Consider the following 16,704-nt stretch of genomic DNA (forward strand, 5'->3'; position numbering starts at 1 on the left):
TGACACTCACAGGAATGAAATCACCACTCGAAACACTGGGACCAATTAGAAACGTAATACTTGGTACCACTAGAATGAATCTAAAACATCTTGCCATGCCCTAGTCGAAGATAGGGCCAGTGGGAATCTCGTCAATCAATCCATGCGCATCACTAATCAGATGACAAGGCATCAAGAGACCACAGGAGAGTCATAGTAACTCCAGCAGTTTAACCCGCACTCGATCACAGGCTCATCAGAAACATACAGCAACCCGTCAGCGAGAACAACTACATAGAAGAAACCAGCATATCTTTCTGACGAGACAAAACTATTCTCAGATGCTTCAAACCTTCAGAAAGTTCCCTAAAAAACATTAAAAATAAATTAAGCGAAATCTCCAGGATTTGTTACAGATGTTAAAACATTGTCATAAAAGATACAATACACAGCAGGAAACAAAATCAGCAGTGTTTTTCAACGGGCCCCCATGGGCCCTGTGACAATTATTTACTATTATTACACAAAGAACACATTTAATGCTGTGCAATTGTAATTTAGTACTTCAATTTTTTATATATATAAATTATTAAAAAAAACCACATTTTGGATTTCACGGGAAGGTAACATGGAATTTGCCCTTCGCTACAGGAGTCTGTGTTGTGTGTCTTGACATTCACTAAGGGGTCCACTACATCAAAAAGGTTGGGAAACACGCTCTACAGTACAAATACATACACTTTCAAAATGAACAAAGCATAAGCATATAAAATGTAGGCTAAGTTCTTAACAAAAACTATTCAAACTTATTTTACTGTTCATTAATAAATGATTACACAAATGTGTATCAATGAAATCTGCATGAATATAATACTTGAGTGTAACTTTTACAGGGCGTTCAATTGAAGCGTTGATGTAGTGCTCGCGAGCATGAAATCAGACATGAGCATTGAGCACCTTGGTTCTTCTGGGAGAAGACTGCTAATGCATAACATTTGCAAACCTGCTACACAACATTGCTGGGGCATTGTAATTTATACAGTGGATCCCGCTTATAAGGTTTTTAAAAAATCTGGCATTGAAAAATATTGTAAGTGGGAAACCGCTTTGAATGTGGGAAATCTTAGCACTTCTTACTAAGTAATTCTTATTAAGCATTATAAGCAAGAAAACATTATAAGCGGGATCGACTTTATACGGATAAACAGAAGAAAAAAAAATTTATCCAATGTTGAATTTGAAGGAAAATTGCTTACTTTTTTTACTGTGACCTCAGAGGCTCCTCGCTTGGCGAACAAATCGTTGATCACCAACTTGCCACATACATCGCTTGGGCATTGCAATGCATCTATAAACAGAAAAAATAAAAACCTATTAGCCAATATTGAATTTAAAGAAAAATTGCTTTTTTAGTTTCTTGAAATATGCAATAATAAAAAAATTATACACAATGCTAATAAAAAGTATTGTTCAAAGAAAACGATTGTACTTTCCTTAATATACCATTACATTTTAAATTGATAAACCCACTCATCTTTTAATATTCTATTTGCATTATACTAACCATAGCCATAATTTTATTTAAGTGATATGAGTGTATATGTGCATTTTATTTACATTATACTCTCATCATAGGCAAAAAATTTGCACCATACATGTGTATCAACGCTTTTCTAGATGATTTGAATAACAATTATCAGTTACGTTAGCCAAGCTGTTCATCATTTCGCAAATTTATTAAATTTGTGATTTAAGGTATAATAATTAAACTTAATTAATTATTATACCCCTACTGATTAGTTCAATCATGCAATTTCCATGCCAGAAATACGAACAGCTTCGCACGTGGTAACATACACAATTTCATTCACTTTATACAGACAAATATATTAAATTAATAATAACAAAGATGGTAAAAAATGTATTTAACACTCACCTGCATTTGGATGTTTCTCAGAAGCTAAAATTGGCAAAGATAAAATATTATAAAGCTTGAGATTATTGGATCGCATATTCGAAGCACTGAAAAAATGCCTTCCTCTCAGCTAAAGCAAGCAGCAACACGAACGAGCGACGAAAAAAAGTAGGACCCAGTTGGTCACGTGACTTTCGAGTGCCGCAGCCCTCTCTTTCTCGTTAGCCCCGCCTACGAGCGCCCTCGAAGAAGCCACCGGCCCGGTCCGAGTGTCCTACTCCTTCTCTTTTCGTCCCCTTCCTTCTCGTTCCCAGGCAACAGTTGCTATGATACAGCCTAGGGACGCGGTGAAACCGGCGAACCAATCACAGGCATCCAGGGGCTGGATTCTCCCCTTGTCCTTAGCGAGGTTTTTCTCCTTAATCCCTCTGTTTGTCCTTAATAAAGGAAAGGAGAAAAAATTCCGTATTCTCCGCTCGCTTTTCCTTAAATAAGGAAAGCTTTACTTCCTTACTCAAGGGCAAAGATGGCGCTAGTGGAGGAGTGAGGAGGCGCTCTCCTTAAGCTTGAGGACAATTACATTTCCCGTAATGGCGGCGGCGATGCGTGCTCTAATAGAAGATATATTCACATTCAAACAATTGTTTTCGTGTTTTTCGATGCTATTAATGCTTGATATATGCATTTAAGATGATGCAAGGAATTTAGGTTAACGAAAAATACAGTAAGGCGGCTATGTGAGGAGTTGCAGCGGAGATGACAAGACATGCTGATGAGCGGAGGGGTAAGTTAACGTGATGAAACCGAATATTTTTTATTCTTCGTAATATTTTTAGTCATGACATATCACTCACTTTGCATGTTAATATACATTAAATTAGTCGAAATTTTTGGGAGAAAAATCCTACTGACTCACTTCGTCATAAAATATGTGCTGGTCGCAAGATGATCTATGTGTCGTAAATAAATTCCCTTCATAAGTAGGAATAGCATGTATTATAGTAGTATATTATGTTTGACCTACCGATAATGCCGCATCTTATGTTTGTCTTATTAATGCTCATTTTCGGGCCGTCTTAATGACTGGAAACAGTTCAAGGCTCTCTAAACCCTATTATGAAAATGCCAATCGTATATTTTGGATGTAAAAGTTGAGATGCAAACGTGATACACACACTCGCTATGTGCAAAAGCGCTTAAAAATTCCTGTATAAAAATGTAATGCATCCTAAACAAACTACATACCACCCAGTCAGACCCCACTGTATATTTTGTTAAAAATTTATTCTTTAATTCAATGTAAAATGAGTGCCAAATTCTATATTTAATTCGCATACTTTCCTTAATTGCTGCAGGTTCATTATATGTATCATGATTTTGAATTTTTTTAATGGTTGCATATATAACATAGCTTATTAAGCACTTTATTAATGTATTGCATGAGTAATTAATTTTTATGAGTGAAACTTCAGTTTTAGTGGTATTAATGTTAATATTTTGTACTACAGAGCATGGAGAGTCTGGTGTATTCACATTCTAAAGGAAATGACAGGTAGATCTAGTATGATTTTTGCAAATTTCTTTAAAGGTAAGTCTAATTTTTCTACATTTGGTTTGAAATTTTTCTGTATCTAACCATTTATAATTTTGTAACATTGAACTTACATAGGAAATAGCGTTATAAAATTAAGTGTAATTTAGTTCTTGAAATAATGTGTATTTTATTTGAGGAGCATGCATTAAGGCGACTGACTACGTGTGAGGTACTTTTTCAAAAACGTCATTTTGGATGAAATGCTTGTGTTTTTAATTTGAATGTGGAATAAAACTAAGACATGTTTTTTAACATATGTAAACATAAGAAAATGTTTTTTCATTAATATTTTGAAGAAAAAAAATGTATATTTCCTCGAGTAATTATGCGTCTAATATTAGTATTTTCAGTATTTATGCAAAACATTGTGAAATACTACTACTTATATCAACTTGTTCTTCACACAGTATGTTGCTATAATATTGTTCTGTTCAATGAACTAAAAGTTTTGAAATATAAAAAAATGAAAAAAAAATTGAGATATGGTTGTTTACGTGAAAAAACTTTATTTAAAAAAACTCAATATTTTAAATTCAAAATCATGTAAATCAAAAAGTTTCAAAGATATTGCTTAGATCCTAGTTCATTGCATACTCATAGCTGTACAGAACCCCTGGAAAAAATTTATAGCTTGTAAAGTTTTGTAGGCATCAGGTTTGCAGCAGACAAGAATGATGTAAATCAGTTTCTCAGAAAATGCATTAAAAAAAAGTTTCACATACACTCCTAACATTCAGAATTCTCCACATTTGTATGACAGAACTTCCTTTGCTTCAAATATCTCTAATTTTGACTTTCTGCTTTTTTTTCCTTCTGGTAATTTTTTGCCAGTGTTGTATGATATCTCGAACATGTCACACTCGCATCGCCCAACCCAGAGTAAATAGACGCTAGTTCATCAACTAGGATTCCTAGATTTCAAGTACAGACAATATGCCTACATAGCCAGAATTAAAACGCACAACTGCAGTAGTCCCCAAAAGCATTGTTTGCAGTTCGATAAAAGTGGGATTAGAGGCAAAATTGTCCAAATCACACTGTTGTTCTGCAGCGTACCATGCAAGCACTTCGAAACAGGGATTGTGCACAAGGACTCATGTATGTTGGCTTTATTACATTTATGCTGTCATTAGAGAGGCCAGCAGGAGATTTATCAGTAATTTTATGTCATTCACATGCAGCTTTCTGATGCTTACACCAACTGTCAGGTCCTCTTGGACATTGTCCACTCATGCTCTTTATGACTGGATCAACAATGAAGAAATACAGCTGTAACTGCAGACTACTAATAAACCACACATGCACCTCGTCCATATTCCTTTGCGGATATTATGAAGAACTGGTACATGTTGGAATGTAGTTGTAGTGAAAGCTGATGTGGAGTTTGTTTCGGTGTTTATGCTTAGTGCTGCTATCTGCCCCTAGTTTTTCTAACTATGATTGAAGTGTAATGATTAAGTAATTGTATCGTTGTAGGCCTGTTGCTCTCTGTGGTGAGACTTTTTCAATGGGGAGATTGGCTCACATTTGCACCTCAAAGTTAGGAGCCACAAGAAACCAACTTCAGCCAACGACCACTGTGGCAATGGTGGGGTTCGAACCCGGGTGCTCATGATACGAGTCGTCACTATGACCACTCGACCACCATAGACACTGTAACTGCATATTTTTTAAATTTCCCACATTGCTACGAATAGCAACACCATAGTAATTTTGTAGTTTATCGGTTAATTTACCTTTACCACTTAGTCCTTTCGTGGTTTTCTTCAGTTAACTCAAATGTGCACCAACCATCTTCTGAACATGGCCAATGCATTCCAATTTAGGAATGTTAGTTTTGTGTTAAGGAAGGAAAATGTCGGATTCGTTTTCAATGACTGATTGCCACAATCATAATCACTGTCACTTTTATATATATTACTTGGTTTAATCATAATTTTCAACAATAAACATTATAATATCCACACGTCCTCCTCGCTTACAGCGAGCCTTTGAAACTACCTCCTGAGTCCACAGGAGCCACTCTCTAACTACCCAAAACACATCAAGCTTCTTTTCTCTTCACCGTTGAGGGTCTTTCTCCCCTACCCACGCTTTCTAATCCCATCATGCTCCTTCCCGATAGGGGGAAACCTTTCAGAAACTATTTATTCACTTTCCAACACACGCCAATCATGTTAAATTCCTTAGAGAAATGTGTATATGTGGTGCAGTAGTATAAGTGGGACCTTGATAACTCAACACTCTTATAGGATCGAGAAAATTGCCCACTTAAGCAGGTGTCAAGTTAGCAAGGTTTCCATTTTATCTCACCTTCAATGATTTTTAAAAACTGTTTATGTACGTCCCTGTTTATAATTATTGTGAATAGGCATCTTTAATTAGGCAGAGAAATCATATTTGGATTGTCTGAAGATATTTTATCTCTGAATGAGCAGTGCAATTGTCCAAAATAAGCAAAAACTTGCTCTTTCTCATTTAAAGTGAGTTTGGTCTAGCTTTCCCAAACATCTCCTGCTCAAAAAGTTTCAGAAATCATTCACCCTACCCAAAGATGTAGAGAATCTTTGACACATAATCAATTGTTGAATGAACATTGAAAAAAAAGTAATTGAAACACACAAGTGAGCAATTTTGTAAAATTTTTCGAACTAATCAACAAATGAACAATTTCTAGAAAGTACGCAGAAGGAAAATATAAGAGGAATGTGTGTGAAGTGCATGTATTAGTAGTGTTCCATCACTATGGATACATTGAAATATTATTTGTAACTATTTAAAATGTTTTTAGGTTTTTGACTTTGCTGAAGTGAGGGAGTTATAAAAAGGAAGAAATTACATTTTTCTGTTAACGACGTAGAACTCAGTGCTCATGAAGTGTGCTGATGGATTTAATCCATGAATTTCTCAAGTCTTCATTTTTAACTCTGTCATTTTTATGGCACACACACAAAGCTTCCAATATTCATTAATTTATCGATTTACCCACTTCCTCAATTTCAGGTGAAAATGGTGAACGAAATGACCTTTCAGTGCTGACTTGGAAGTTGATCATCATGTATATTCATACGTAGCACGATCATATATGTGCATGTGAAATGCTTTCGATGATACTGTATACAAGTGTCTAATAAATTTATTCATGAGTAGTAAATAGGTGTTTTCTGTTTTGTGATTACAATTTTTAATTCGAAAAAAATCTATGGATGTTGCTTTATTGCAGTGAATTTGACGCAAGAATCAGTTGCATAGGAAATTCACGTGTATTTTTAACAACTAGATGGAATAACATATAAAGTTAATCTATCCAAATTATAGTTACAATTTATTTTTTTATTAGATGCAGCTGAAAAAACAAAATGAACAGTTCTAAATAACCTTATTCTAATAACTCTGGTGAAAATAATAATAATAATCTCTGGTGAATACATTTCCCTGAGTGAGAGATCACACTTCTCTTGAGAATATAGTTTTTCCAACTGATCCGCTGATATTGCAAGGGCTCTAATTGTATGTAGTATTTGTTTAGGAATATGAGACGTAAATCCAAATATCTTTAACATTGACATTAAATTCATAGACTTGGAAAATGTACAACATCCCACCCCGATGATTGAACATAACTGCTGTGTCAACCTCTAAGTGGTTGCGCTATGCAGCATGCGTTACATTTTTTTAATGAATATAATTTAGGTGTCGTTGATTCCCTTGGGTTTTTACCTAAGAGGATATATACCTCCCTTATATATACCCTTACTAATTTCCTCATACTTCCTCTAAGGTTTTTATATCATAGATAAAACTCAACATTGTTAGTTTTACTTGGATTTTTCTTAAAACTCAATCTCTATAGTAAAAAAATTTCTATACAAAAAAATTGAATCTAAAAATTTAGTCACTTTCGTCGATATTTAATTTTTTTGTTGCGTAATCATTTAAGACCGGGAAATTTTTGAAAACGAATGTTTGCTAAGTATCTCACTCGCAAGGGTTAAAGGGATAAGCTGTTAAAATTTAATGGAAATAAAAAAATATACATAATTTTCAGGAAAAAACTAATATATCTAATGAAAAAACTCTGAAACTACTTATTCAAATGAAACCTAAAAATTACTACGTATGAAAGCAAATGGCAATGTAAAAAAATAAAAATTAGGGAGGGGAAAAATACACGCGAAATTAATGTAAATAAAGCAATTGTTGCCACTAATGTAGAAGAAACATTGATTTCCGATACGTATAGTAGTAGTTGTAAAATTTTTGCTTTACGTTGATTGGTCAAACGATGAGCTGAGCCGAAGAACCGAACTGAACGAACCGAAAGACTCGTTTTTTCTCCGCAACTAGTCACGTGATCCTAAGGATATTGGTTAAGGAGAAGGGGAGAATGCATCTCGGGGAATTCTCTCTGAAGCTCTCTGTTGAGCAGCTCCTTAAGTTAAGGACAAGTGCTGAGCGAGAGTTTTCTAAGGACAAGGGGAGAATCCAGCCCCAGTCCCTCCGCTGCGGTGGTCAACATGGTCCCCATGATGACGGGGGTAAACATAAACAACGACTCCGTAATCGACACTAGCGATACTACAGATGATTTCCCCATCGGGAAATTAATGGCCAGTCTCAGATTGTTTGTTAAAAATAGCTTTAGCGAAGACGAAGGAAGAAAAAATGAAAATATTCTTCAATGTTTTCATGAAAGAAATCCAGGTAATCCTTTTCAATGTTACAATTACAAGGATTAAGAACTTGACGATTGTGGCATGGAATGCAAGGGGCATTTCCAACGACATGCCTGAGGTTCGAGAAACGATAGAGCGGTTTGGCATTGATGTTTTGCTGGTAAACGAAAGATGGCTTAAGCCACACATGGTGATAAAAGTAGCTAACTGTCACATCATTAGGAAAGATAGGCTTTTTAGCCTGGGGGGCGGGGTCGCAATTATAATCAGGAGGCATCTGGCTTACCGTCTGGTCGACCTTCCCGATTCACGTGAGATGGAGGCGCTGGCTGTAGATATTCATACTGGAAGTAATAATGTAATTTGGCTCGGGGCCATTTACAAGCCCCCCCCCCCCCCCCACAATAAGCTTGACTACTCACTGCTTAATCAATTTTTCAGCTGCAGCCACCCTGTGATCCTCGTGGGTGACTTCAACCGTAAGTCAACACGGTGGAATAGCAGACGCTAGAACAAATATGGGCGTTTACTGAAATCATATTGCAGGAGCAAAAATGTTGTACCACACGGTACCATTGAGCACACCTACAATCTGGAGAACCCTAGGCTTAACTCAGACACATTAGGCATTGCATTGACGAAAAATCTCACAGCGGCTATGTCTATTGAAGTCAAGCGCATACTTTCGTCTGACCCTGATCCAATTTTGATCACTGTAGATTTCATGATTCCGGAAGGAGGTAAACCCAAGAAAATTGATGTGTCAACTGGGAATTGTTCAAGCGCCATCTAGCGTCACTTTCCTGCCCAAATCGATTGCAGTACACAGCAAGTGAAACCGAAATCAAGAACCTTGTCGACCAGATTAAAAATGTCACTGATTCTTCGACCAGGGTCGCCCCCCGAGCTGGGAATCCGCTAGCTTTGCCTGGGTGTCTCAAAGGTAAAATTAAAGATAAAACAAGCTATATATATATATATATATATATATATATATATATATACATATATATATATAAAACCCCAGGGATAGGCCTACTTACAGAGCATACGTAAGTGTGAAAAAACTAGTCTCGAAAGAGATAAGAGCCTATACCCAAGATAGATATGAGAGCTACATTAACGAAGCCAGCTGTGAGGACGGCACCTTATATAAGGTATATAAGCAATGCAAGCCAAAAAACGAAACCATGAAAGCCATTCATGGTCAGAACGGGTTGGCAGTGTCTAACGAGGACATAGCTGAGATCTTCGCTGACTCCCTGGAACAGCAATTTTGTCCAAACGACAACACGCCGGCTGCAGAAGTAAACAGAATAGACAGAAAAATAGAACGCTATTTCTCAGTTCCTAGGCTCGAGACCTACACAGCGCTCTATCCGACGGACGTTGAGGAAATCCAAAGTGCAATAAAAAGGCTTAAGAAAAATAAGGTGCCAAGCTACGACGACATCACAAACAGGGCCATCAAGGAACTTCCACCGAATGCTGTTAAAATATTAACGAGGCTTTTCAACGAGCTCCTGAAGCATCAAACTTTTCCAAAAAACTGGAAATTTGCAATAGTCAGACTTATCCCTAAATCCGGGCAAGACCTTACTTTCGCCTCTAACTGGCGCCCGATTTCGCTCCTGAGCTCCCTCGGAAAGCTATACGAAAGAATTAGAGGGGGTTAGGAGGCGTTTCCCCCCGGCTTTTGAAAATAAAATGAAAATGGTATATATATATACCAATATATATATATATATATATATATATATATATATAATTGTAAATACATTGAGTGCGTGGTCTTTGCCCCCTCCCCCGCCTAGAAAAAGTTGAAATGACAGCCCTGTGTAAAATGTATTGTTTTTGATAATTTGCATATACAACAAAAAAAATTCCTCAGTGTAGTTGGAGAATTCTATAAATATGAAAAAAAAATTCCAAATGAGTTATGTCTGATGAATATAGTCGGACCCCGATATAATAACAAATTTGACGAGCGTACCTCGATGTAATGATAACAAATTTTACGATTGTGCCACGATACAATGATAGTAAATTTTACTACCGTACTCCGATATATTGATACAATACATGTATGAATTATTATGTATATCATATAGTATAATTTATCATGTTTTATCGCATGGTTATTATGCATAATCGCCAGTAAAAGCTACAATTTTTTATTAGTTATCAAATTTACCAATGATGCTTGGGTACTATGCATAATCACCAGTAAAAGTGATATAAGTTTAGGGCAATTTATCAAACTCACCAAGACGATTAGTGAGTACATAATAACCAGTTATTATGTATAATAACCGCATAAATAAAATTTACCGTAACGTATATGTTTATTTATCTCATATTCAAATACACTTGTAAAATTTTACAATTTCAAAGACTAAATAAATAATTTGTTTACTGACCGGAAACTTACAACGTACAAATTATGTGACGTGGAATTGCCACGTCACGAAACTTCCATGTTTTTCACCGATCTCGTCCCAAGCCTTCCTCCGCGCATTTTGATTTCTGTATTCTCAGTGGGTAGGGTCATAGAGCACAGAATTTGACCGAACGTGTTCGATCAGTTGCTCTTCCATCATCAACATACGAGCAAAAAGCAAATTAAATGAAAACACGAAAAAAAATTAAATAAATCAAAACGCGAAGAAAAAACAAAATCGATCAAAACACGCAAATGATCAAACGAGGAAAACAAATATGGCGTCTTCACATGCCATCACACGGCTGACGAAAATCTGAACGATTTGATTTTTTTGTGACACGTAATAAGGCGTGTTACGTCCGATTTCATCATCACAGACTTTATCATGTCACGTCAGCGCAGTGTGAACGTACCTACTGAAGACTCATTGGTGGAACTTTATATCACACGCATTAACGTGTGGTAACACGCCACGTCAGTGTAGCGTGTATCCGCCTTTACTCGCTGTTGTAGACAAGAGTCAAATTCAAAATGAGCCGGCTACAAAAGAGTACAGGAGGGGGAAGGGAAAAAGAAAAATGGCGGAGCCAATCGCAAACCGAGAACGTGATAGTGATGCTGGTGGAGAAGAATAATTATTGTAGAAACTGTTGCCAGATTTTTGAGAAGAGTGGTGTACTAAATAGGTCGTCGACCAACTGGTTTGTGTTTTTGTTGATGTGAAATGATTCGAAGACATCCAAGTCAGACGGTGAGGGGCATTTTTGGATGATTTTGGCAGAAGAGAAGTCAAATTTATGGTCAAAGAACCAGCAGTGTTGGGCTATGGATGAGCGGTTAAAGTCTTGGTTGTTTACGTATCTTCTATGCTAATTTAAGCGGTATTTTAGGGCACGTTTAGTTTGGCCTGTCCATGATAATCCACATTGGCATGAAATGCTGTAGATGCCTCAGTTGTTGAATGTGTCAATGGGATCTTTTAGTTTAGAGAATCGAAGTTTATTGACGGGGGTGAAAACCACAAAAAAATTGTATTTTCGAAGGATTTTAGCGATGCGTTGGCTGGTTTTTGGGAAGAAAGAGAAAATGATCAAGTTTTTGTGTTCAGGTTTAGGCTTGGTTTTGGAATAATTTTAATCAGTTTGCTGTGTAGATAATCTATATATATATATATAGTAACGTCGGTGAAGAGCAAATATTAATGGCTCGCTTCACGTATGTGTAGAACGAGGCATACTTTTGTGCCGGAGGATGAGAATAGAGATTATGAGGGGTAGAGAAACAGCAAACGGTTTGCGAAAGACAGTGGTAGAGAAAGTTTGTTCGTGGCGAGTGACCAGTACGCCCAGGAATGCAATTTGGTTGTTGTTTTCTTCCTCTATATTGAAGTGAAAGCTGGGGTCAATGGAATTGAGAGTATTTAGAATATGGTCAATGTTGGCGTTACGGTCAAGAAGAACGAAGCAATCATCAACATATGTGACATAAAAAGGAAAACGTATTTCACGGAAGAGTTTTGTTTCAAAATAGTGCATGTAGATGTCACTAAGTACAGGACTGAGAGGGTTTCCCATGGCAAGGCCTTCAGTCATGCGATAGAATTGTTTGTTGAAAAAGAACGTATTTTGGTTGTGACAGACCCGAGTAAGGTTTAACAGTTCAGAGATTTCAAATTGGGAAAAATGGAATTCGTTAAGTGATGTATGAGGAGGAACACAACAACCAAATTGCATTCCTGGACGTAGTGGTCACTCGCCACGAACAAACGTTCTCTACCAATGTCTTTTGCAAACCGTTTGCTGTTTCTCTACCCCTTCACAACCTCTCTACGCATCCTCAGGCATAAAAGTATGCCTCGTTCTACACATACGTAAAGCGAGCGATTAATATTTGCTCTTCACCGACATTACTCGATGTTGAACTGAATATCCTTAGAGCAATAGCAGGGAATCGCAAGCTCAAATCAACAATAGATTATTTTCATAACATAGATCCCTCTATTTTACGTTCTTCACATGTAGAAAAATTAGTAGAGGAAGCCTTGTCAACATACTCCAACATACTTGATGTGATGAAGAAGACACGGCAAACAGTAAAATCACAACATACTTTCAGAAAACATCGCCAACAAAATCGCTGCACCCTCTTTTACTTTCCCTTTTACTTCCAAATGGTAATTTAATGACGATCCCTGAGCTTTGGAAGCTTTAATTTTCGTCATCTTAGCGTGTGCTTTAATTTTCTAGGGTGTTTGGAAATAAAAAGACGGCACTGAAAACATTTTAGGGGAAGGTTGATGTTGTTGAGACGGAATGAAACCTTTTTAGGTTCACATAAAAAAAGTTTTCCAAACGATAATTTAAGAAAGATGCCTTAAAAACTATAATTTGGGGAAAAAACTACGAACAGCAATTCAAGAAAAATCCCATACAAACGATAATTTGGGAAGATCCGTTACAAACATACCTGACGTCATCATAGTGTCATCTAGTGTCCCTTATCTTCGCCCTCCTCTTATCGCGTGGGAGCAAAAGGGAAAAGGTTGGGATTAAGTGGAGATGCGTGGAGAATAAATGGGGATGCCTATTGTGCACCAGAACCGCTAAATCTCCCCTACTACCAACGAATAAGGAAAATACAGGGGGAAAAAACATAAACTGCTAATGCATTGCGACACCAATGGGTGTCGTTTTCAGAGGAAAAGATATTCAATCACTTGTCACGCTGACCGCTTAAGATTGAATACCAAATCTTAACTCTTGGTTGCTCAGTGGAAAAAAACTACATCTGTCAACTTCAAACGTCGTGGTCAGAATGAAGCTACTACTACTACTAAACCCAGACATGCACCTCGTCCATATTCCTTTGCGAAACCTTTAACGAATTGGTACATGCGGGAATGTGCGTGTACGTGTAGTGAAACCTGATGTGAAGTTTGTTTCTGTGTAATGCTTGCTATGTGTAGTGCTGCCATCTTCTACCAGTTTTTCGAACTATGAGTGAAGTGTAATGATTGAATAATTAATCGTTGTAGGCCTGTTGCTCTCTGTTGCGAGACTTTTTAATGGGGAGATCGGCTCGCATTTGCGACTCGAAGTTGGGAACCACAGGAAACCAACTTCAGCCGACCACCACTGCGGTGACGGTGGGGTTCGAACCTGGATCCTCGCGACGCGAGTCCGTCATTATGACCACTCAACCACCGCAGCGGCTCAGAATCAAGCTGAGAGCCATCACATCAGGGCGCTGCATTAGTCTTAGTCACACGTAGGCTTTCAGCTTCATTCTCACCACGACATTTGAAGGCGTGTCAAAATGCATTAGGAGTTTGTATATTTTTCGTGTATTTGCCGTATTTGTCGGGGACTTATTAATATTCTTGGGCAAAGTTGATCTACTCTTCCACATTTTACTTAAATTATTGTCAATCATTTTCAAGTAATTTTGCATTGGCATATCGTGCATAAAGAGTATGTGTTTCTCTTTTTCCTCAGCTGGTGAAGGGGAATTCCCTCACGGATCGTGAAAATGGATGTTTGCCCATACGGCCCCCTCGGACATTCCTTAAATGGACGAGGTCCACTTTTACTCTAAAGCGGTCAGGTAGTCCAAGTTCCTGGAAACTTTCCGTTACGTAAGGCTCATTCAGCACGCTGGTGGTGGTTGTAAGTCCCGTTTCGAGAGTATTATTTTGGGGGTTTTGCTTCTCTCGAGGGGATTCTTGATAAGTAGAGCCCGGAAATTTAGGAATTGTAATGGCCGAAATAGGCAGTCAAAAAGACACTGAAAACGCCTAAAATAGGCAATAAAAAATACCATTTATTATTTTTGGAAGGAAAAAAAAATAAAAACAAACATATTAAGGGTCCAAAAAGTAGCGTGAAAAATTGGTTCCACTCTATCCGTCTATTGTTTTAATTATAGTTTATTATAACTGCATTATTATACAAGTTGGATTGATTTTAAGCCCAAAATAAAATGTTAGTAGATCTTCCGGATTAGGCCAATTCCAGGGCCACCATTACCAGAAACAAAGCCAGTAGAGAAAATGATCTGTGGGGCTCCCTCGAGTTGCGAATAATTCTAGTTGTATTATTTGAAATAGTCATTATCATATCTATAGTTGAAACATTGCCATCTTATTGTATTTTTGTAAAAATATTTAACTTCTTTTGTATTACCACATATGCGAGACTCCTTCAAGAGCGGGACCTTGTGTGGCCGCAACTGTCACACACCCTTGAAGGCGACTCTAATCAATTTAATCGGAAACCGAATATGCATGTTTAATAAATAGCCATGGCTGTTTACAGTGCATTCATGGTGCAAAAAACAAGATCAAAACAACGTGGGCCCAAGAGCCCCGTCTGCTCCTACCTCACCTTGTGTGAGACATAACTTCAACCGATGACCTCTTGGAACAGAGTCATGGGTACACTATACACATACAACGCAGTCCAATGCCTAAGCGAGACATATTATGTGATGTATGTGGAGACAGAAATTTATAATTTTCCTTTGCTTTTCTGACACGGGCTGCGTTCATGTGAAACAAATTCATTCACGTCTAATGCCATCCTGTCAAAGTTAATGCATGCAACACCAATTTCTCAGATCACTTAATTGCGTCTAAATGGGGCTTTAGGGGGGGGGGGAGGGCACGGAAGCATCCCCCCCACCGTCAAAGGTGGAGTCAACTCATCTAATGTACATGAGTATATATGAATTGGCATCATCACCATTGTGCCTCCCAGACTTCCAAGTCTATCTCCGCCTATGGGGTTTTCTGATGATAATAAATACTGAGAGTTGGAAAATTTTAATAGCAATTTAATTTTTTAGCAAGTTGTCTCAATGCACAAAATATTCAAGTTTTACAGATTATGACCTCGGAAATTCATTAATAAACTTACAACTATGTTAAAATAGGCATTTATGGCACAAACATTTCAAAAAAAGCATTTTTACCAAAAAAGTTTGAAAATAGGCAAAAAGGCATTTATGTCATTTTGCCTGAACTTCTGGACTTGATGAGTATTTCAAAGTGTGAAGATGTAAAAATTAATACTTGATCAGGACTGCAATCTCCTTTTATATTGTGGAATAATTATATAAAGACACATCGATGGCACTAGGTACACAGCAAATATGGAGTATCGTTATAATCTTAGGTTTAATTCTTTTATATATTATTATTATGTGACCATGGAGTCGAATAATCCTTTTTTCACAACGCAGATGTCCTTTTGTCATTAAGTAGTAATAAAGTTTTAAATTCTAATGGTCATAAAAAAGAAGTCTCGATTTCTTTTCTTGAAGTTTCTTTTCCATTTTTTCATGTTTTAAGTAACAAAAGTTATAACATAATCGCAAAATTATAATATAATTAAAATCGCAAAATATCACGAGTGCTTTGAGAACGTTCTTGGTCAATAAATTTTAGATTTAATTTAATTCTATGTTTTATATATACATATATAACAATTGATAATCAAACTTATTTTGTTTTTCCTAAGAAATAATTGCATGACCCCTTGAGTTAGCACTGTTCCGTCATATGTTGATTTATAACACACAAATGGGTTTTGATTTATGTTTCTGTGATTTTTCGTTTGATGATTTTATATTTTCTTCTGAGATTTATTGATTTATTATTTGAAGAGTTGTAGTTTTTCTGATATGAAGCATTTTAAATAAGAGTAGAGCAGGTTCATCGCATTTATCTTTTTTCCCATGGTACAAATAACGTGTAAACCACCAAGTTTAAATGAAACACGTCCACCACAACGGGCGCTACATAAGATCGGCGTAGCCTCAACATAATTGAAATAACACCACTCAGCTTAATTATAGTGACACTACCCTGACCTATGTAGCACCCATTGTGGTGGACATATTTCATCGAGAAACTTGGTATGTACCTTATTTGGACCATGGAAAAAAATAAATGCGATGAAACAGTGACACATTTTCACCTGGCGGTAACAAATTTAACTATTTTTTTATTGAAGCTTCCCCCCCCCCCGGTCCATATATCCAATATGCCAAGTTTTATCAAAATGCCTCTGTCAAAATAGGTGCTACATATGTCTGAGTG

This window comes from Pholcus phalangioides, unplaced genomic scaffold (genome assembly GCF_987345545.1).
Source record: "Pholcus phalangioides strain wild (caught in Gottingen) unplaced genomic scaffold, Ppha-v1.0 ptg000011l_1, whole genome shotgun sequence".
NCBI classification, from domain to species: domain Eukaryota; kingdom Metazoa; phylum Arthropoda; class Arachnida; order Araneae; family Pholcidae; genus Pholcus; species Pholcus phalangioides.